Source organism: Panthera uncia, assembly GCF_023721935.1.
Source record: "Panthera uncia isolate 11264 chromosome D3 unlocalized genomic scaffold, Puncia_PCG_1.0 HiC_scaffold_8, whole genome shotgun sequence".
NCBI classification, from domain to species: Eukaryota; Metazoa; Chordata; class Mammalia; order Carnivora; family Felidae; genus Panthera; species Panthera uncia.
In genome coordinates, this window is record NW_026057586.1 from 21,128,859 (window position 1) to 21,153,048 (window position 24,190).

At 37.9% G+C, this 24,190-nt stretch overlaps 1 non-coding gene across 1 annotated transcript; it reads right to left on the reverse strand.

The window, feature by feature from the left end:
* Positions 1-3,418: 3,418 nt before the first annotated feature.
* LOC125914954 (small nucleolar RNA SNORA44) lies at positions 3,419-3,549 on the reverse strand. The gene has a single exon (XR_007455505.1). It is a non-coding gene; the product is annotated as a small nucleolar RNA SNORA44 (small nucleolar RNA).
* Positions 3,550-24,190: the final 20,641 nt, after the last annotated feature.

Sequence of the window (24,190 nt, forward strand, 5' to 3'; positions counted from 1 at the left end):
TAATTTTTCAATTAATGTTGTTTTTTTTTTTTTTAAATGCCACACACACCTACCTTACTTCACTTTAATCTTCATATTGGCACTGTGGGTAAATTTATTGAGATCATTGTACATATAAAGAAAATGAAGCTTAGCGAGTGTATTAGCCAAGGTTCTCTAGGGAAACAGAACCAATCAAATGCTGGTATATAATATGTACATATTATATACTCATGTAATATATTTACTATAAGGAATTGGCTCATGTGATTATGGAGGCTGAGAAGTCCTGAGATCTGCACTTGGCAAGCTGGAGATCCAGGAGAGCCGATGTGTAGTTCTCGTGTGAAAACTTGCAGGCTCTGTTCAAATCTGAAGGCTAGAAAAAAAACCAGTCTTCCAGCTCAAGGCAGTCAGGCAGGAGGAGTTCACTCTTCCCTGGCTGTCTTATTCTATTTAGGCTTTTAATTGATTGGAAGAGGCACACCTACATTAAGGAGAACAGTGTCTTTTCTGAGTCTACAGATAAATATCAAGTATTCATCTTCTCCAGGAACGCTCTCACAGGCAACCCAGTTGTTTGGACACCCCATGGCCCAGTGAAGTTGATACATAAAAGGAATCATTACAGGGAGTTTAAGTAAATGTTTGTGATCACACAGCTAGATGGTGGTGGGAACTGGAATTTGATCCTGATCTGTAAAATGGGAAAGTCTTTGCTTTTAATAACTATGCTACATTAGTGGTATTTCCATTCATGTCCAGTCAGATATCAGGATCTTCCTTTGCAATGCTTCTTGCTTCCTTTACATTTCTACGACCATCTGCATTTAGGGCTTCTGTGTCTCACACCCACACCATTGAAATGATCTGCACACTGGTAACCCTTCTTCCAGCCTACCCCCCCCCCCCCCCCCCCCCCCCCCCCCCCAACTTCACCTTTCCAGCACATCTCTTTCAAAGTCACCAGGCTAATTTTCTTAAAACACATTTTGCCACATCACTCACTTGCTCAACAATCTCCACAATTCCCCCAAATTATAGACAAAATGTGAACACCTCCATCTGTGTCATGCTTCCACATTTCCAGCTCTTGCTTCACCTGCACAGCTGATGGAGATGCATTTTACCTGCAGCAGAGATTTCAAAGTCTAAGGTGTAAGGCAAAAATTGCAAGTGGTCAAAATTGCCCTTGAAAATCCTAAATTTTTCTGTAAGGTATGGTATACATAGTTTTATATTTGTAATGCATTTTAAAGTTTATAGCAAGTAATTCTTATGTGTACTAACATTTGACACACCCTGACCTAGACTGAAGAGATGAACTAAAGAGTCTGCAACGGAAGTTTGGGTAAGCCAACAAATGTGTTTTGAAATTATTGTTAAGTCCCTGGTAGTGAATTGGGTATCAATGGAGAATTCTGAAGTATTCCTACTTGCTTCATGGGTATATTCAACTTGTTATATTTTCAGTCTCTTTAACATTAATACATGTGAAAAGACTTATTTGTTATTGTGAATATTAAATGAGACAGTGGAGTTCCGTGTGTGTGTGTGCGCGTGCGTGCATGCGCAAATGTGTGTGTTTTGGGGGGAGAAGGGGGGCTTCTTTAAAGTCATATGTGGGGCACCTGGGGGGCTCAGTCAGTTGAGCATCCGACTTCGGCTCAGGTCACGATCTCACAGCTTGTGGGTTCAAGCCCCGCATCGGGCTCTGTGCTGACAGCTCAGAGCCTGGAGCCTGCTTCGGATTCTGTGTCTCCCTCTCTCTCTGCCCCAACCCACTCACATTCTGTCTCTGTCTCTCTCAAAAATAAATAAAGATAAAAAAAATAAAAAAAAAAAGTCATATGTAAGTGCAATATACTTAGGACATGATCCCATTCTGCTGCTTCATTTTAGCTATTTTTGTGTACAGATAGTATATATCCTTTCTCAATTGCTCAAGAGAACAGTGACACAGTGCTGCCTCATGACCCTCCCAATTCCTGTGAATCTCTGCCCATAAGAAAGTATTTTGATTTTGGTATGAACTAAATATCTCAAAGGAGCCATTAATAGTGGGATTTCTACTTCAGTAGACAAGCCGGTTCAGAGGTGATGTCCAGGGACTTTCCAGAAACTCTGCATGTATAATCTCAAAATTGCTCATATATATATTTTTATCATCAGAAGTCATTGATCACATTTCATCTTTCCTCATCAACTGACACTTATTAGCACACCTCATTGTTTCCTTATTGGTGATAAGGAAATCTAAGTCTAAATCTGAATAGTTTGACAAAATAATACTTTTTGAGAATGATCTTAGTAAGGTAGGAAAAAATCCTTGGACGATATTAACATTACTTAAGGAAGATAGAGCACGTTTTTAGTTACAACTAAAAGCTAGTTAGCCATTGTACTTTGTGCTACAAAAGAGCCATTGAGTAGAGACATTCTGTTTCATGCTCTGCCACTAACTTCCTGGGGAGACCTTGGGAAAATCATCCACTCCCATTTACCTTTAATTTTCCAGTCTTCGTGGAAGAAATAGTCATTCTCCAAGGTTCTTTCCCATTGTTATGTTCTGTGATGGCAACACATTCATTAACAAGTGCAGCAGATGGTAGGGTGTATCTTTTGCCTCTCTTACATTCAGAGAATCACCAGCATCATTCTTGTTAGAGAAAGCAGTGGAAAAAGATGTGATGTTCTTATACGCCTTTTTAGAGCATTGGAATGTCTATATCACAGTGTTGGCAAGATTGGCAATATAGTACGATTCTAAATGGAATTACAAATGTGAATATCTTGTGAATATGTGCACAAAGTGGTGTGTGTGCGTGTATAAAATGAATTTCTGGATTTTGACTCATCTTACCGATGATCTCCAGCTGGGAAAGATTAGCCTATATTTCCCTGCTTTAGCTCATCCAAAACACACTGAACACAATAAAACCAGAGTAAGAGCCTTCTGCTCCTGTCCTTGGCTCTGGACTTAAAATGGCTCCTCAAGAATGGATAAAGTAACCATCCTGAGTTTATTTTTAGAGTATCTGAATGAAACCTTATTCTTGTTCAATGTAAACAGGTCTTTTCCGCAAACTCACAAATGCCTTTTTTTGAGTTCTTCTATCTTTGACTTTAAGAAATACAGGGAAAGAAAAGAGAATAAGGATACGGAAGGCCCAGAGATGATATCCTGACACCCATTCCATTTAATTAACAAAAAAATTAATTCAGGAAATGAAAAAAAATGGATCAGATAGAAACAAGGTCATTCATGAGTAAGCCAACTATCTATTTGAAGGAGGATGATGTAAGTAAAATAGAACTTTATTTTATTTATTTATTTATTTTTCTCTAATCCAAAAAGTTGATTCAATACATCCATCTACATGGAAGTTTATGGAAACGACTGGACTCAGGTAGGCGGCATCCAGCCCAGGTCCTGAGTTGTTATAAGAAAGGGGAGTGACAGCTGTAGGTATCATGCTGACCTGTGTTGTCAGAGTCTCTTCAAGTTGCTCTTGCATGCAGGTGGAGATCCCATGGCCACAACTGGCCGCAGCTCTTGGAACCATGCTGAATAGAATTTTATTTTTATTTAATTTTTTTTAATGTTTATTCATTTTTGAGACAGGGAGAGACAGAGCATGAACGGGAGAGGTCAGAGAGAGAGGGAGACACAGTATCCGAAGCAGGCTCCAGGCTCCGAGCTGTCAGCACAGAGCCTGACGCGGGGCTCAAACTCACAGACCGTGAGATGGTGACCTGAGCTGAAGTCAGCCGCTTAACCGACTGAGCCACCCAGGCGCCCCTAGAATTTTATTTTTAAGATTAAAGAGTTTTCATGTTCAGGGAGAGGTTTAGAATTTCAAGAAATTTTAGTCTTAATTTGTATACTATTTTTAAAGTGATAGATAAGGAAGGGACTATTATATGAAAGTAATATAGTACTTTATAATGCCTTATAACGTCCTTCAGAAGTTCAAATATCTTACAATCTAATCCACAAATATAAGGGAAAGTTAAAGTCTAAATATAAAGGAAAATGATAGTAATTTACCCGTGCTAATCCTTTCTTTCTCTTTAGAACCATGAATTTGCTCAATATATTTTTCAGTTAGAAACAAAAATCATTTCATTTCTTACTCTCATATTTATTGTACTTTTCAATGTTAAAACAATACAACCTTCAAAATGCCAAGCTGTGCAAAGAAATATTGCTCCAAAATAATTAGAAAGTATGTATGAGATACTAAAACATCTGGATGAAAAAAAGAAACATTAAATCAACTGTCAAACAACTGTTTTATTTCTCCAATGTTAAATATCTGTTTTTTTGAAACATCTGGATGTTTCCTGGATGAAAAAAGTTGCTAGTGGTGGAAGGATCTTTTATGTTGTATCTAAATGCATCAGGATGGCTTCTGTCTAGGATCAGGATTAAAAGACAATGACTGCTCTGATAATGAGGTTCATCTCTGAGCAAAGAAGTTAGGCAAGAAGGGCTTTCTAGGTGGTTTGAGATAATTAGAAACACCTTGACAATCATGCACATATATCTGTTCATTGACTTCTTGCTTTTCCAGTCAATTCATTCTACTCCTTATCCCCCAACCCCAATCCAAACACACACCTTTAACTTTGTTCTCACTGCTGGGCCTTAAATGAGAAAGCTAATTGGTGTATGGAATCCATTTTAATCCCAAAGAAGGAATCTATCTGCGGGAGTGTCAATGGTATTCACCAGGAAGCCTCCCAGGGGAGGGGGATGGTATTCAGTTTCCTGGGAAACCATCACCAGGATTCTGTCACCAGGAAGACACAGTATGAAACCAGCAGGACACATCATAGACCTCACCTTCAGAGAGCCAGGGGGCCTGTAAATTGTTCTTCTGTAGGCAGTTACCTGCAGGAGACTCATTAGGGGTGAGTTTCACTGGGCATCCTGACTACCAGCCCAGTGCAGCAGGAGTAGGAAAAATTAACACACCAGAACCAGGAGGAAAAAACCTTCCTCCTCCCAGCTCCCTCACATGTCCTCTATTGACAAAGATTAGCATTGTGCCAGCTGGCAGGGGAGAAATGTTTCAGTATCGCAGTAGACAAGGAAAGGTGGATTTGGGACTGAGAGGCAATGAGCTGATAACTAGCACATTTTTGCTCCTGGTAGGTGTTGGAATCAGGTTTGAATGTAATGGAATCAAAGAAAGGTAAATCACAAACCAGGGTCATGCAGCCTTACAACAGTGTTATTCAAAAGATCATCCAATCTTTACTGCTTCTGTTATTTAGGTTATAAGATGTTTATAGGTTTTCTGTATCGTTGGATATCAGATATCACCAACCCAAGGACAAACCACTAAGGTCCATTATGGTACCATCTTGATAGAAAATCAATGTCAATTAGACTAAGACATGGCATTGATTGGAATTTGCATCCTAGTTTCTGAGACACTCAAATGTAAGATAAGATCTTAGGAATTTAAGGCCTTTATTGTCTTAGAATCAATAAAATACAACTTAAAAAGATTATAGTTTTGGGCAGTAACCTCAGCAAACGGTCTCTCATCTCCCTTTTTCCTTGCCCTTCTGATTCAAATCTTTTTTTTTTTTTTAATTTTTTTTAATGTTTATTTTTGAGAGAGTGAGAGACAGAGCATGAGCAGGGGAGGGGCAGAGAGAGAAGGAGACACAGAATCTGAAGCAGGCTCCAGGGTCCCAGCCATCAGCACTGGGCGAGCCCGTGCTCGACGCGGGGCTCGAACTCACAAACTGCAAGATCATGACCTGAGCTGCAGTTGGACGCCTAATGGACTGAGCCACCCAGGCGCCCCATCTACTAATTCAAATCTTAATAATCTTTCTATATGTAGTATTTCTTTCACCTCCATGAAGACTTTGATAGTTTGTCTTTCATTTTTCTCATTCCCTATAAAGTTGTCTTCTGAGTATACTTAATTATACTAACTCATATTATTCCCTAATCATTTCATGTGTATTAGGCTCATCTCACCACTTCCATTGTTAATTCCTTGAGGAATATTATTTGCAACTTTTATACATTTGTATAAAAAGTTTGATTCAATCCATAGCTGTGGTCAGCAAGGTAGAAACATTCTCAATCTGGGGATCTGGGGATTAAAAATAAATAGCCCAATCATGTCAACATTTGTGAAGATACCTATTTCTACTTGACTTCATACTTCAAAATGTGTTTGGTTGAGAAATTTTCATCATCAAAAATATTTATGTTTAATTTGCACGGAATTAAACTTTGGTTAATATTAAAAAAAAAAAAAAAAGCCAGAGCATGATAGTATAAGATGAACATATGTTTGAACTTGGGCTAAATTTAGTAGCTCCTTTAAATCTCCCACATACACTTTTGCTCAAGTCTCTGGAATGTGTATTGGTACCTTTGAAATAAATTCAAGCTCATTGCATCTCCCTCTTCCTGAGATGCAGGTCAAAGGTAATTTTCATCAGCCAGCAGGTACTACTTGATTGACACCAAGGTCATTTTGAGCATCTCTGTTAGCAAAGACATTTCCAAAGGCAAGGAAAGGAACTGATATGTGACTTTTCTCACTAGAGAAATTACTTGCAACAAGTCACATTGGATGAAATTATATTTAAAAGGATATCATTTTGTAAGAACAAATTTCAAGCATTTGCAGGGGTGACGGGGGGAAGGTTGTTTTGCAATTTAATTTCCAACTATAAGAGTACAGCTTAAAATCTGACAACTGTACATAAACCTTAGAAAAGTTCTTTTGGACCGCAAAAGATAGTAAGGGAGCAAAAGAGGGAGAAAAAAATCATCAAGTTTTTCATCTCAGTAGTGAATTAATCTCTTGAATTACCTTCCTGCAGAGGCAGATCGTAACTCTGGGGTAAAGCTGGTATTCTTGTGTTGCTCTCCTATTTCCCCCCATTTAATGTGTTGTTAATAAGGATGGTGAATTCGAAGAATTAGGGGTGGGTATTGTACCCATCTTCCTTCTTTCTGATCATGTTGTTGGCAGCCCTATCTATATCCTGAGAGAAGAGGGCTAGGAAGTATAAGCACGTCTAATGCTATTTTGATTCCTTTAGACTGGGGATTGAAAGAAAAAAATTTTTAATGTTTATTTATTTTTAAGAGAGACAGAGACAGAGTGTGAGTGGGGGAGGGGCAGAGAGAGAGGGAGACACAGAATCCAAAGCAGGCTCCAGGCTCTGAGCTGTCAGCACAGAGCCTGATGTGAGGCTGGGGCTCACAAACCATGAGATCATGACCTGAGCTGAAGTCAGACACTTAAGTGACTGAGCCACCCAGGCTCCCCATAGCCTGGGGAGTTTTTTAAATAAGTAATTTGAACAAGCTTTATTAGAATTTAATTTGGGGGATACAAGATTAAGGATGGTGAGAAGCTACCAAAGCAAAAATGATCCCTTCATTTCCTTCCAACTTGAATTATATGAAAATGTTAGCTTTGAAATTTAAGGAAAAGTTGTTGGTAGAAGATTGGATTGTGAGAGAAAGCTCATTGAGAAATTTTTCCAGGTGGTTTATTCTAGTTCAACAAAATTTTATTTTTTAAACTTGTGGTTATATTCTGGGCTACAGAGTGGCCACAGATGATGTGATTGTTGCGAACTATGATAGATCTTTGAGTCCTTATTAATATTTTAACTAGTATATCTATGCCTGAGATGGCCAATGTCTGACACCTATGTGATCATTCTCCATTCATAATGTCTTCACATAAGAGCTATTACTGTATTTTCCCTCAGTGCCTGGGTGTAGTCTCAGAAACTTTCTCCACACAGAGCCCCAGCAAGCCACTGCTGATTGAATGGAGCTGGTGGGCAAGATGACACGTGTTAGCTACTTTTATAGTATATAGTGAGGGATCTTGGGCAGGGTGGCTGTGGCTGTGGTCGTAGTGGTCACTGTAAACACTGCAGAGTATAATGTACTCTCACAGATACTATTACATTTAATGAAGCCAGTCTCTAAAAGATGTACAAATGAAGAGCTGAAGTATGTATGCTTTGCTTAAATTTACTCAAACCCAGGACTTTAATCCCCCCCCCCCCCCCCTTTTTACACCTTTTTCTGGTACTTTTGGAAACTGAGAGACAAAGCAATCTTTCCCAGAGCTGCATGTTCAGGCCTCTCCCTAATAGGCTGGAGAAAGAAGGGGAAATTTCTGAAAAAAATAGAACCACTGTGTCTCCTCCTTTCTGCTCCTCAACATGTATTTGACCAACACCAAATAAATATTGCTTTAGGAAACAACACAGCCTATCAAAAAGGTCATTGAACAAATTGGTAAGATGTAGAAATGCCAGGACACACTGGGGACCTTCAAAAGTTGAGGGCCAAAAAGTATTTCCCTTTTCCAGTTTGTTTAAATCAATGGGGGCAATTGCTGTGTTCAGTGGCAGGCAAGAAGGATCCAGAATCAGAAGCTCTGGCCTGCAGAACGTCCACCTCTCACTGAATCTCTCTCAGAACTCGTAGATTGCAGTGCACAGAAGTGGATATCATTCCTCATTTATATTATTCAATGAAACAATATTTTGTTAAAAAAGGAAACCTTCTTTGTAAGCTCTAAATTGCTTATGAAAATGTTAATTATGCTTTTTGTGTGGTTTGTTTGGAGGCATCAGTAAATTATGCTTTTCTGCTTTGTACTCCATCTCTTGCAAATAATTCTCAAAACCTAGTAAGAAAACTAGATCTAGCATCACAAGATCTAGCATCAGTTAAAATATAGTGTCATCTATATTTACATGAGAAAAGAAGATTTTTCCTATTAATTTCTCATTTTCAAAGAAAGACAATTCCCTTTCAATCTACCCTCTTCTCAAAAAATCCCCCCCCCCCATTTCTAAATACGTCACTTATGCTGTCTCATGTATCACGTAGTGGCTCTAAAACATCTTCACTTAGATTAATGGTGCCTATAGTGTTTTCCCGAAGAACACTTGGTTGGATAGATAACCCATACTTCCAGAGAGCTGGCTTAGAGCAAACTAACAGTAAGTCTCAAAGAAATCTCCATTCTAGAATATGGAAAACTTTGTTGCTTCAAATGATAGGCTTTTAAAGTTTCTACAGATTAAGGTTTCATACCCTGAGTATTTCAGTTTTGAGTAGAATATTCTGGTATTTAGTCGCCTATCTTTTGCTTTCATACCATCCACTTTACTAAGTTAAAAACATTGACCTTAATTTACACCCTTTTATGTAAACAAACTCCAGTGTAAGGAGCATAGGGCTTAGAATAAAAAAATGTGGATTTAAATCTCAGCTTTATTGTCTAAGAGGAGTTTATTGAGAGAAGTGAATAGGTTATGGGACAAAGCTCTCTCTACATGCTAAAACTCCTTAATTCTTAGTTATTATTATCTGTGATAGGTAGATTAGAAAATTACTGTAAATGAAAAATTAGAGAGGTCTTTCAAAGCACTTATATGGAAAGACTCTCTATATTCCTACCCATTACAGGAAATACAATTCGGAGCTTGTAAGGGCAGCTATCAATGTGAGCAATTTTGCATTTGACCTTTAAAGATATAGCACATTCTCACAGAGAAGTTGGGGCATAAAATATCCAACCCTGAAATAGGAAATTATATGGGTGATGATGCTCAAGTATAATCTATGTAAAGTTCAAAAAGATACAACACACGTGTGGTGCATGTGAAGCTATTTTCATGCTTTCTAAATCTCATTGCAGTATTTGGGCTTGTTGACTATTTGTAAGGCTGTATCCTTCAGGGATAAATAGGGAAGTACTATGAGGCAGTGTTAAATAATCCTTCTTGGTTTTGTTATTCATAATCATCAAATGGTAGTGGAATCTGCTACTCAAAATGTAAGTAAGATCAATCCACTGAGTGTGCTGCCAAAGTGCTTTCTAGAACCATAGGACACAAAGACAATGTCATGCAGAATTGTGAACAGCCATTAAATTAATTTCCCCAGTGATGAAATCAAATGAGTCACCAGCAGCAGAAAGACAAATCATTTTGGAAAGAAAAACAATGTTAGCTTCACAATGAATATCCCTTTGAAAGCCATCTTTAGGTTATTTCAAGACAGGTATATCTGAAAACATATCCGTGTGTGTGTGTGTGTGTGTGTGTGTGTGTGTGTGTGTGTGTACACAGGAAGAAAAAGGGGAGAGAGAGAGAAATGGGGGGGGGATGGAGGGAGAAAGAAAGAATGATTTCTCCCAATGTGTAACCATATACACGCGTGCACACACACACACACACACACACACACATTTTGTCAGCAGTCCTCCTAAATTTCTACATTAAAACTATGTTCCTCCAATTACTCATATATTCTGCTTAAATTATGGTTTCAGAAGTGGAGGTTTTTAGGAGATAATGTGATGTACTAATTCATGGTAACATTATCCATTTCTGTCTCAACCCTTTTCCTTCTTGTTTCAGAGGTTAACATCTCATAATAGAAGCAATCATCAGAAGGTTTAATATTAACATGTCTAGAGAGTATCCAGATTGTCTAATGAATATTTTTCAAGGGTTATTATTTTTCTCCATGATAATAAGCCTACCAGGAGCCAAGTAGCTTAAAGAATAAAACCCCATGATGATCAACTTCATGTTCAAGACCCCAAGGTATCAAGATTCCAAATAAATAATCTTATAGAGGCCAAGGGCTGGTTTTAAGCATCAAAATGGCATTATCTGGTATACATTTAAGAGATCAGTGTGCCCTTTGACCAACATCTTGTCAGTTTTCCCACTCCCCAGTTGCTGGTAACCATCATTCTATTCTTTATTTCTATGGTATTGGCTTTTTCAGATTCCACTTACAGGTGATATCATATAGTGTTTGTCTTTCTTTGACTTATTTCACTTAGCCCTCAAGGTCCATCCATGTTATGACAAATGGCAAGATTTCCTTCTTTTTCATGACCAAATAATATCATATATGTATATGATATTATCATATTATGGTATTATGTGTATGATATTATGATATTTTATATATATATATCACATCACATCTTGTTTATCCATTCATCCACTGATGGAAATTTAGCATTTAGCTATTTCCATTTTTGGTTAAACATGAGAATGCAGATATCTCTTTGATATTCTGTTTTCATTTCCTTTGGCTCTATACCTAGAAATGGGAAAGGGGGATCATATGCTAATTCTATTTTTAATTTTTTAAGTAACTGTTTTCCGCAGTATGTGTACCAACTTACATTCCCACCAACAGTACAAAAAGTTTTCCTTTCTCCACACCTTTGCCAGTACTTTTCATTTCTTGTCTTATTTATTATAGCCATTCTAACAGCATTTTACTGATAATTAGTGATGTTGATCACGTTTTTGTGTAACTGTTGTCCATTTGTGTACCTTCCTTGGAGAAATGTATATGCAATTCCTCTGCCCATGTTTTAATGATTGTCTTTTTGCTATTGAGTTGTTTGAATTCTTTATATATTTTGAATATTAACCCCTTATCAGATACATGATTTGTAAGTATGTTCTCTCATTCCATTGGCTATCATTTCATTTTGTTGATGGTTTCCTTTGCTGTATAGAAGTTTTCAAATTTGATGTAGTCCTACTTGTTTATTTTTGCTTTTGTTGACTTGACTTTTTGTGTCATATCCAAAAAAATTGTTGCTGAGACTAATGTTAAGGAGCTTATCTCCTATGTTTTCTTCTAGCAGTTTTATGGTTTCAGGTCTTATATTCAAATACTTAATCCATTTTGTCTTGATTTTTTGTATGGTGTAAGATAGGCAGTTTCATTATTTTGCACGTCACTGTCCAGTTTTTCCACCATCATTTATTGAAGAGACCATTTCTTCCCCATGGTGTATTCTTGTCCCCCTTGTTAAATATTAGTTGATTGTTATGTGAGGGTATTTTTGGGCTCTTGATTCTCTTCTATTGGTCTATGTATCTGTTTTTGTGTCAACATCATACTGTTTTGATTACTATAGCTTTGTAGTGTAGTTTGAAATCAGGAGCTATGATACCTCCAGCTTTGTTTTGCTTTCTCAGGATTGCCTTGACTCTTCAGCATCTTTTGTGGTTCCATACAAATTTTAGGATTGTTTGATTGTTTTTTCTATTTCTATTTCTATTTTTCTATTTCAAATACAATTGGAATTTTGATAGGATTGCATTGGATCTGTAGATGGCTTTGGGTTAGTAAGGACATTTTAACAATATTAAGTCTTACAATCCATGAGAATGGGATATCTTTCCATTTTTGTATGCTTGTGTGTCTTATTCAACTTCTTTCATCAAATAGTTGTAGTTTCCAGTGTGTAGCTCTTTCACCTCCTTGATTACATTTATTCCTCTTTTATTGTTTTTGATACTATCATGAATAGGATTGTTTTCTTTCTCTTTTGGTTATTTCATTGTAGTTAGAAGAGGAATCAGTTTTGTGTATTTAGTGCAAAGCATTGTGATTGTAGTTAATGATAATGTATTATATATTTGAAAGTTGTTTAGAGAGTAGCTCTTAAATGTCCATATCATAAAAAGGAAATGATAATTATGTGACATGATGGAGGTGTTAGCTAACACATGGTGTTAAGCATATTGTGATGTGGAAATGAATCAATTCAACACATTGTACAACTTAAACTTACACAATGTTATATGTCAATTACATCTCAATAAATCTGAAAGAAAAAGATCATTGTGGCCGCTTTGTGGAGAGTAAGCATTAGAGGGAAAGAGGCATGGCAAAGAGAACAGCTAGGAGGTTTTGGTATTCTAGTTGGGAGACTCAGACTTGAATTGAGTGATGCACATGAAACTGATGTGAAATCATTGGATCCTGAATAATTGTTGGAGGTAGTGCTGTCAGGACTTGCTGATGCGTTGGAAGTGGAAAATAAGGGAAAGGGAAGAATCAAGATTGACGCTTAAGGTTTGGGATTAAACAACTGGATGGATGGTGGTGCCATTTATTGAGATGGGAAGAGCTTTATGGAGAGGGATGGATTGGGTAGGGTAAGCGGTTCTGTTTGGTGACATTAAATTTCAGATGTTTTTAGACAGCAAATGGAAATGGCAGTAGGCAGTTTTATATCTGATTTCAGTGTCTCTTAGAATTCTGAACTTTCACTCATTGCTTTATAAAAATAGTGTTAATTAAATTGGGATCTGGAAAATAGAAAGTAGTTCACAGCTGGGTAAATTCAAGTTCTTAGATTAGCATTCAAGACTTCTCTTTGTCTACTTTCTTAGACTCTTCTATCTATATTTTTCTTTCATAATTGATCCTATAACCATATCAAGCCATTTGTAGTTCCCTGGATACATTATGATGGCATATATTTCCATGACTTTGCTTGTGTTCCAAATTGCAATTCCCTTTTCCCCTCTTTCCATTTGGCCAACTCCTAACTCATCCTTTAAGACTATTTTGGTGCCATGTCAACCTTGAAAATTTCCCTAACCATCCTAGAGGTTGATAGATTCTTTTGCTACATATTGGCATTCAAGACTTCCTTCAACTATAACATTTGTTATGTAGTACAATGATCATTCAACTATCTGCCTTCTAGACTAAACTGAGAACTTTTTATAGTCAAAGTTGTCTTTATTTTTGTACCCCTAGCAATCAGAATGATTGGAATTAATAGATGATCAAACTGGTTGTTGAATGAGTAAATATTTCTTTAAGAATCTTAAGCCTCTCTGAGAAAACTGTAGTGTAGAAAAATCTACACAGTTTAGGTTCTTGGAAATTCTTTATGAGTAGACAGGACCAGGGAAGGACAGTTAGGAAGACTACCTCTTACAGAGAATGATTTAAGTGTCCAGAATGTCTCCTAGTACAACCTTTAGTGATTCATTTCTTGAGGGTTATACATTTCCCTCTTACTTAGGTTCTTTTGAAAAAATGTGCATTTGGGGGAGAGAGAGTAATTTATTAAATTATTACATAAAAGGTAAGGTCTTACAGTAGAAAGAAGAGAGCCAGGAGTCTAGAGTTGTGGGCTATGTTTAGTCCCAGTTCTCTCCCTACCTTGATGTAGGAACTCAGCCTAAGTGAGTGGCAAATGTGGGGAATACTGTACCTCTGCAATGTCAGCAAGGAAATTAATTGCTCAGAGAGACAAAGCATATGATAAGTGGCAGAATTATAAAATATTCCTGAAAGATGTGAGGTAACAGTAAGAAGGCATGCAAAAATAGGCTGAGAGGAAACAATTACTATTGAGAAAGGGAAAGATGGTACAAGTGATTCTACTGGAGAATTGTGTTTGAAGAAAAACAATAGTTCCATTCCAAGCAGCAAGCCATAGAATAGAGGACATTATGCTGTGAAAAAGGCAGTCATGATGATGAGAATTTCCCGTGTTCCATGCTCTTTGGTTTTCAAGGGAAACCTAGCCAAATGTGAGGTACAGTTTCCAATCCCCATGCCTAATTGATAACTTTGACATGGATTGTATTCTGAGTTTCCTAATAATCTCAGGGAGGATTTGTTCAAATCATTCAAATTTCCATGCCCAAACTGATCTCCAGATGCCAAAAGCTTAACAGCCAGCCCATTCCTGTGCATTTTGAGACAAAGTTGAGTATTATTAGTAGTAATACCATATAATGGAACCATTAAGAGTCTTGGCACCAACCTCTCATTCATTTTTAATGTCACAGGAGGGAGATTTATTTGAATGCCTGCAGAGCTGCCTAAACCCTGCATCTTTCTGAGGGAGGCAGACAGATTGCTCTAATGCTCTACTCTATAGTGAGTCTGTGGTGATCTCATGAGCAAGACCTTAGCAAAGCCTTTTAGTCTGGGCACTTGAACCTGTGTTATAAGACTATTCATGTTTCTTAGTTCTAGTAGCACTGGGGAGCTTATATGTGTCAAAATATAATGACTGGAGCCTTATCCCCAGGGGAATGAAGAGGGAGCAAAGATAAGCCCTTTCTGGGATGCAGAGGCTGAAAGAAGGAAAGAGAATTGTTTGTTTTGCCTGGTATCCAAGATCTTGCCTATATTCCAAGTCTGGTCTCATTTAATAGCTTTTTCCTCTTATTGCCTTCCTACATGAATTCTCTACTTTAGCCAGGTTGGTCTCCTCATTGTCTCTCAAATATAAATTTTCAGTTCTCATCTTTTAGCTTTCCAAATGCTATCCCACTTACCTGAAATGTATTTCTCTTTTCTCTCCATTTATTTAAAATCACTAAATCATTTAAGAGCTGGCTCTTATTCCATCTTTTTTTTTTTTTTTAACGTTTATTTATTTTTGAGACAGAGAGAGAGACAGAGCATGAACGGGGGAGGGTCAGAGAGAGAGGGAGACACAGAATCTGAAACAGGCTCCAGGCTCTGAGCAGTCAGCACAGAGCCCGACGCGGGGCTCGAACTCACATACCGCGAGATTGTGACCTGAGCCGAAGTCGGATGCTTAACCGACTGAGCCACCCAGGTGCCCCCATCTTTTTTTTTATAAGTTTATTTATTTATTTTAAGTTTATTTATTTATTTATTTTATTATTTAAGTTTATTTATTTTAAGTTTATTTATTTATTTAAGTATATTTATTTATTTATTTATCCCTCCCCCAGTGCAAGTCGGGGAGGGGCAGAAAGAGAGGGAGGGAGGGAGAGAGGGAGAGGGAGAGGGAGAGGGAGAGGGAGAGGGAGAGGGAGAGAGAGAGAGAGAGAGAGAGAGAGAGAAAATCCCAAGCAGGCTCTACACTGCCAGTGCAGAGCCCGATGAGGGCCTTGAACCCATGAAGCTGTGAGATCATTACTTGAGCTGAAACCGAGAGTTGGATGCTCAACTGACTGAGTCACCCAGGTGCCCCTCATTCTATCTTCTATGGAAAGTTCTCGTTTCCTGAATTTAACAATCTACCAAACCCCTCCTCTCTGCTACCTGGAATCTTTTTAAGATAGTGTTTACTGAGAGCTTACTCTGTGCTAGACTAGTGATAAAACTGAACAAGTCAGACAGACCTTTCTCTGCCCTTAAGGAACTCTCAATCTAGTGTGTTGCAAAGCTGTTAATTAGTTATCAAATGATAGCTAACATTTATAGTGTTTACTATGTTCCAGGAGCTTCTTCTGGTCGGATTTTGGTTAATCCTTAAAACATCTTAATCCTTAAAACATCTTTAAGGATCTTGTGTTAGAGTTTATGAGATAGCACCTTTTACTTTTTCCCATTTAACTGATAGGAAAATGGAGGCTTAAGGGGATTAAATACCTTGCCCAAGGCCATCCAAATGTTGGAGTGGTTTCTGAGCTCAGGAAGCCTTACCCACTAAGCAATTCTTCCAGGCCCCCAAGTATTTTACCTTTACCTTTTACTTTTCTTGACTGCCTCGTGTCGTAATGGTCTCCTATGTATACGTACATTACCTCCTCAACTACATTACAACCCAATGCCTGTGGGGAAACTGACGGTGGCTTAGGGACCAGTTAGAAACACAGGCTTTAGAAACAGACCTGTATTTAAAACCCTGATTCCCTGGCTAAGTGTGACCAAGCAAGATTAATCTCTCTGATCTTATATTGTCTTATTTGTAAAATGGGCAAAATAACAACCATGAGGAGGTGGTGAAGGATTAGCTGAGATCACATTTGTAGAGCCTTTGCACAGTGCCTTGAACATGTGTAGCCTCAGTAACTGGTGGCTAATATTCTTTGGAGACTCCACCCTTTGACTGTCGGCACCATGGTTGACATGGCACGTAAACATTTTTCTTAAATAATTGAATGTAGTGGAAACTTGAGAACATACTTTGATATAAAGTTAGTGGACAATAACCATTTATTCTTAGTGCATAATACATTTGAATATGTAGCATGGAAAAAAAGATTCTATAAAGTCATTTTCAGTTTGTATTCCATTGATACAGAATTATTTTTTGAGCACATAGTATGTGCAATATGCTTGGGAAACTTACAATTAAGCATATATATATATATATATATTTATAAATATAAATACATATAAAAATATATAAATATATGAAATATATAAAAAATATTATATGTGTGTGTGTGTGTGTATTTATTTATTCTGGTCGATTTAAAGTTCCCAGGTTACTAAATTCTGAGCTGAGCTTGAATTTTATTCTGACTCTGGTTGCCTTCAGATTTCTCTGCCGTTATTTCGTCCTTCTTTATCATTATCTTATGCTTAGGCTGGGGACTCATTTGCTGGGAATTTTTTCTAAGTCTGTTTCATCCTCATCTTTAGGCCTTCTCTTTATATCTGCCCCTTGGAGAGTTTTTTTTTTTTTTTTTCTTCCAGGCTCATGATCCTCTCTTAGCAACAGACTGCTGCTGGTGGTGACTCAGTGCTTGTGGCCTGGTAGGGAAGGGGGATTGGCTTCCATTGTCCCAGCCTAGCCTCAGTGTTCAGCAGACCCTATGTCGCTGGTATCTGGCATGGGACTTTTTCAGTGATCTTGTCCTTCTCCGTCTTTCTCCGGGGTAAGGAAATTTTCCGTTTTCCCTTCCCACAGCCACTGTGGGTCTTCATTTGGTCCTGGCAGCAAAAAGCTTTGAAGTCCTTCCTCCAGCAACTTAAGGCTTTTGTATCCTAATGGAAAAGGATCCAGACGGGGCTTTGTGCATTTTCTAGAGACAGCCACTCCCCAGACCCAGGCCTGCACTACATTGGAGGCTTTCTCTTGCTCCTGATCTTTCTTGAGATCACTGGTGCTGGTCCTGCCAGTAGGTTTGCAGCTTCCAGATATTCTATAATCTCACACTAGCTCACATTCAGTCTTTAGCCATTAGCTAAAGCTTCTTACTCTCCTGGGGGGAAGCCCCATTTTCCTTCTGTGCTGCGAGTCAGTGCCTGTCTCCCGGTTTTCTGTCTATGGAGGTACCTGTCTAACTTAGAATTCAGGTGTGACTTTACCTGCCTGGTGGGTTCAAGAAAAGTTAAGATTTTGCAGATTATCCATATTTTTCTTGCTGTCAGAGTGAGAGTGATACTCTTTTAAGTTTACCTACATCCCAAGGGGAATGTCACATTATTTAATTAAAAGAAACATAAAATTATGCAGCCTTGATGGAAGGATTCCAGTTTAATAAGTTCTATGAGGTAAAGAAATATCTTAGAATTAGAGTACCGGGTGAATTTGGTTGCAAAATCTATAAGAGGAACGACAAAAAATAAAACTATGCTTTGAAGATGAGCCAAATAATAAGAAACAAGCATCAAGAAACCTGAAGGGGGTGGGGCATAGGGCTATTGTAAGATGTCCTATTGTCCAAGTGAGTCAGCAGTGGTGAATGGGGGGAGGAAAGATCAAGAATATTTTTAAATGGCACATCCATGTGTTTAAGTACATTGATGCCCATAAGGAAAAAACACTATGTTTCAAGTGTGAGGAGACTAAAAATAAGGGATTTAAGAGACTCTCAGGAAGGAAATTCCTATTGCTATTCCTGTACAACTCAGACTTGGTACTTAGAATGTACGGATATGAAAGTAGAAAACAAAAATCAAACAAAGCAAACCTCTTTGTAGTTCAAAAAAGAATCAAATACTATATCTGGCTGGTGACAGCATGCATGAATGATAAAACTGCCTCTTATAATAATCACATAGTTAATACTATTATGTCAAATGAGATACTATATGAAAACTACTCCATCAAATGTAGAGTAGCATAAAAATGTACAGTATTAGGATTATAGATATTACTTTGTTGAGGGATAACCACAACCTGGTATATGTCTCAGAATGAACTCAGGAAATGTCCACATCTGAACAGATATGGATAATATGGGCTTTATGAAAATCCTGATCATGCTGATTCTAGTTTTGGTAATTTAAATTATTCCCAATTGACTGGTTGATGTCCTGCCTCCTCCACGAAGCTTTCCCTGACTCCTTTGACCAGTAGTGATGATGTCCAGTTTCTCTGAATTCTTCTTGAGCTGTCACCCCTTCACAGAGCAGTAAACCGTATGTCATGTGAGAGGACAAGGGTTTGAATATTATGTTCTCTCTGTTCTCCGTTGCATTTCTCCCCTCTGTCCGGACAGACATTAATCATCCACTGCCTTAGGGAAAGTCTGTCACAGGAGACACGCAGAACAGAAGTGTCAAATTCTTTGAGCTTTAAAGTTAATTTTAGAAAGTGTTTGGAGCAATACCTGAACTAGTTGTCCGTCCCTTATGAGAGCTTAGTCTGATCCTGGAGTTCGTCTTGTCTGCACTTGGGTGAACCAGTCTTTACTTGAGTGAACACTGTTAATGTCAGCTGTGTTGGTGGCCTATGTTGTCATTGTCATTGTCATTGCTGATCAGTAAGGACTGCAGCCAGGCCGTTCAGTGATTATCCAGCAGGAGGCACACACACGTTGGCCTCAGGATTGCTCAGCTTACTTTTTAAACTTCTCCAAGTGGACAACTGTGTTTTCAAGTGACCAGAGTCCTTGGAAGACCCAGGAAAGCAGAATGTGCTTTGGACACCCAAAATGGTAACAGTGTTATGAGAATTTAGATGATCTAAGCCTCTCCTCCAGCCCACATTTCCTGATCTATATGTCTGGGCAAGTTGGAGCCAGAGAGAATGAGCTCTAGATCCATTCCCTCCTTCCCACCCGCTCAAGCCAGAAAAGCAATCACCACTGTTGATTATAACTTTGCTTCATACCAATTAATGATCCCTCCCATTTATTTTCTTGAGGTTAGTATCTTATATTTTGTTTGACCAAATAAGTACATTGTATAATGCGGGGCATTCAAGTACTTAATAAATATTTGGCACACTGATACTGCTATAACTAGTGTGGTAAATATACCGGAAAGAACACAGTGTTTCATTGAGGATTAAATCAAGGTGGATATATTTCAGTCATCTGTGACTGTGTGCAACCCACCCCCAAATTTAGTAGCCTAAAACAAAAATCATTTTTCTGCTTATGATATCTGCTGACATCTAGTGGCTCAACTGGGGGCGATATGGTCCAAGATGGCCTCATTTTTATGTCAGGTTGTTGTTACCTATTTTTCTCTTTCTTTTTCAGTCTGTCACTCTCTCTCTGTCTCTCTCTCTGTCTCTGTCACTGTCTCTATCTCCCATCCTTCACTTGGTATTTTTTTTTTCTGCCAAGAAACTAGCCTTGGCTTGCTTGCTTGCTTTCTTTCTTTCTTTCTTTCTTTCTTTTTAAATTTTTTAATGTTTGTTTATTTTTGAGAGAGAGAGAGAGAGCACATGAGTGGGAGAGGGGCAGAGAGAGAGGGAGACACAGAATCTGAAGCAGGCTCCAGGCTCTGAGCTGTCAGCACAGACCCTGATGTGGTGCTCAAACTCACGAACCGTGACATCATGACCTGAGCTCAAGTTGGACGCTTAACTGACTGAGCCACCTAGGTATCCCACCCTGGCTTTATGCGTGGTGGTCTCAGGGTAGCAGCACTGAATAATGGTAGCTACAAAAGTTGTAAGACCTCATGCGACTGAGCCTCAGGAATCACAGAAAGTCACTTTTCTCACATTCTATTGTCTAAAACAATACAACATCAGACTAGATTCACGAAGAGGAGAAAATAACTCTGCTTTTGATGGGAAGAGTGGCAAAGTCACACTGCAAAAGGATGTTGTGCTCATAGATACTATGTTTTGCAAACAAACAATAGTACGCATATAAAAGCATTTAGAATAGTGCTTACCTTTATCTTCGTAAGCAATGAATAAATGGCGATGATGATGGTGATAATTTTAATAATGAATTAATACTGGTAGCTTCAGCAGTTGAAGATTCAATCCTTGTCTTCAATATCAAAATCAGCCTCCATAAGACCAAGAAAAAATCATTCACTCTTTCATTATGTTACATTGTTGCCTTGCTATTAATCTAATACTCCGAAGGTTTTCTGAGCAGTCAGCAGTATGATTTAAGATCCTAAATTCATTGCTAGAGGGTCAAGAGGGTAAGAAACAACAATAACTTAAAGTCCTTATTGTTTCTGAGGTTGTAGTACAGTCCTAACAACTTCAAGACTTAAATGCACACATGTACCAAATATTGGATTAAGGAGTTCAAGGATATTTTATTGAAATATCTCTTTAAATATATTGAGGATAAGGCAGTGCAGTAATCAGTTTTCTTCCAAAACTCAACCTATTAGCAAATCCTCAGAGAATATCTCTGGTTTTGGTGTTTGAGGCAATAGAATCTTACACTTTCAGTGTTAATGCTATATGCCCAGACCAGCTTTTATGAAGGCAATTATCTGTAAAATGTGCCATTTTAAAACAGATTAGAATATTCATTTGTTTTGATGGTGAGAAATGGAAATGTAGGAGGTGACACAAATATGTGAGTTGCTTTGTTGTTGTAACTATAACTGAGAATTCTCTTAGTGGAAAACAAAACACAACAAAGACAAACTTAGCTTTGCGGGAGTGATGGGAGATAAAAACTGCCAAGGGCCAATGAGCAGCATGGCGCACTGAATTAAACAACATCCCAAATTACTCAGGGCTGGGGTGCCCACCGCTCCAGGTGGGCAGTGAAAGGTCTGCATTTGTGACCCACCTGTATCAATAGACCCATCAGGGTCCAAGTGAGACCCACTGATTTTGGTGTGTCACAAGAAATGGTTATTAATAGGGGGTGGGAGGAGCTACTTTTGGGAAAGACATATTCTTGGCACAAGGAAGGTAGTGGTTGAGTGATCATTTATGAGGAGGAGAGACCCGTCTTGCTCGAAATTAGTTGAATTTTTGGTCTACGGTGAGGCAGCGTATATCTGACAATATCAGTTTGCAAAAATGGAATGTTGCTCAGGGTGAAGAGCGCTTCATTTGTCATCTGAATTCCTTAGGGAAGTGTTTCTTTTTCTGTATTTGAACAGTAAACCTTTTATAAAACAGGCCCTGAAATTCCAAATTGGAAGCTGTTTGCTTCTAAATATTCACACCTTGTTATATGCAGGCTTTATTCAGATTCTCTATCTGAGCCAAGATAGGCTGATTACAGAATTAATCTTGAGGCAACTATATTAATTGACATTTAACTGATGGACCTGTTAGCTGCACATCAGACTGAATTGTTCTAAACCCAATTGATTAAGTACAGCCAGTTTTACATGGTCTATGTCTACACAGGCAATGAGCAGTGAAGAGTTAAGCGGAAAACCTAAATTACCCCTCCATGAAATATCACATCACCCACTCTCTTACTGCTATTACCAATAGCAATAAACTTAATAAGTCTATCTCAATTGAACTGATTGGTTATACGTGTTGTTTTAAAATTAGAAGTCATTAATTCCCCATCAACCACTTCCTTAACTATAGAGGATTGCTTTCAATATTATCCCTATTAGCTGAGGTTATTTTCCAGTGTTTTCAGAGAAATATATTAAGAAACCACAGGGATTGTCTAAACTAACACTCTCATTTGACAGGAAAAGACTTGCTGAAAACTATTTTAATATTTTACTCAAAGTTACACAGCCAGTTAGTAGTGGAGCCATGACAAATTCTAGTCTGAAGTCCTTGCCAATACTCTATGATGTTGTTTAAAAAAATTTTTTTAATATCTGTTTATTTTTGAGAGCAGTCATGAGTAGGGGAAGGGCAGAGACAGAGGGAGACACAGAATCTGTAACAGGCTCCGGGCTCTGAATTGTCAGCACACAGCCCAACATGGGGCTTGAACTCATGAACTGTGAGATCATGACCTGAGCCGAAGTCAGATGCTTAGCTGACTGAGCCACCCAGGCGCCCCATCTATGATGTTATTTTAAAGTACATTCCATCATTTTACTATGATTGCATTTCAATGCTTAGCAATCCTCATTGGGTAAAGTGTTTCATCACACATTTGTTTGAATGAATTCACTACAGACTTCTTTAGTTCATTTCCCATTGGCCTTTGAGGATTCCAACCTAAAGCCAAACCTTAAATCATGACCCTAAAGCTGAATTATATAAAATTCATGTCATAGTTTAATTCTTCAATTTCCTTAAGGACATATTTGATTTCTCAATTATTTCTTTTCGAGTCCACATGTAATGAGTGACGTGTCCTGCCTACTAAAAAAGTGCTTTTTTGTACATTGTTATTCTAAAGCCTACTTCTACACTCTACTAAGTGAAAAAGTAAAGGCAGACGAAGTCAATCTACTTTTACAGTTGAGTCATTAGAGGGTCACATGGTCTTAGGGGATTTGGGTTGTAGTACTGAAAAGAAATGCAAAACCAGAAAACATTCCTGCTCTCATCACGATGATATTCTAAGATAGAAGACAGAAAATAAACTAATTTTTAAATATATAATATGTCAAGTGGTGACAAGGACTATGAAAACATAGAAGACAGGACAAAGGAAGTGATGGTAGCAGGAAGGTGTGAATTAGGGCCATCAGGGAAAGTCTCTTTAAGGAGATCTGAGCAAAGGTACAAAGGCAATGAGGCAGTAAGCTATGCAAATATCTGGGAAAAAGGTGGGTATAAAATGATATAGCTACTTTGGAATGTAGTCTGGAAGTCCTTCAAATGTTTAAACATAGATTGGTCATATGACTCAGCAAATCCACTCTGAGGTATATACCTTAGAAAAACTAAAACATGTTCATGCAAAAACTTTTAGTCACATGTTTATAGTGACATTATTCATAATAGCCAATTGGTGAAAACAACCCAATGTCACTTAGTGGATGAATGGGTAAATATAATGTAGTTTTTATTACTTGCCCGTAAAAAGAAATAGAGTACTGATAGATGTTAAAATATAGATGAAATTTGAAAACATTACACTAAATGAAAGAAACTATTTACAAAAGACCACATATTATATGATTCCATTTTTATGAAATGCCCAGAAAGGCAGTTCTATAGAGACAGAAACTAGATTAGTGGTTGCTTAAGGCTGGGGTGGATGGGGGTATGTAGGGAGGGATTATGGGGTTTCTTTTAAAGGTGACAAAAATATTCTAAAACTTACTGTGGAACACAAAGAAATAAAAGGCATCCAAATAGGTAAGAAGGAGTCAAACTATCACTCTTGCAGATGCCATGGTATTCCAAAAGATTCCATCAAAAAACTGCTGGAATTCATCCATGAATTCAGCAAAGTCACAGGATATAAAATCAATGCACAGGAATTGGTTGCATTTCTATACACCAATAATGAAGCAGCAGAAACAGAAATCAAGGAATCGATCACATTTACAATTGCACCAAAAAGCATAAAATACCTAGGAATA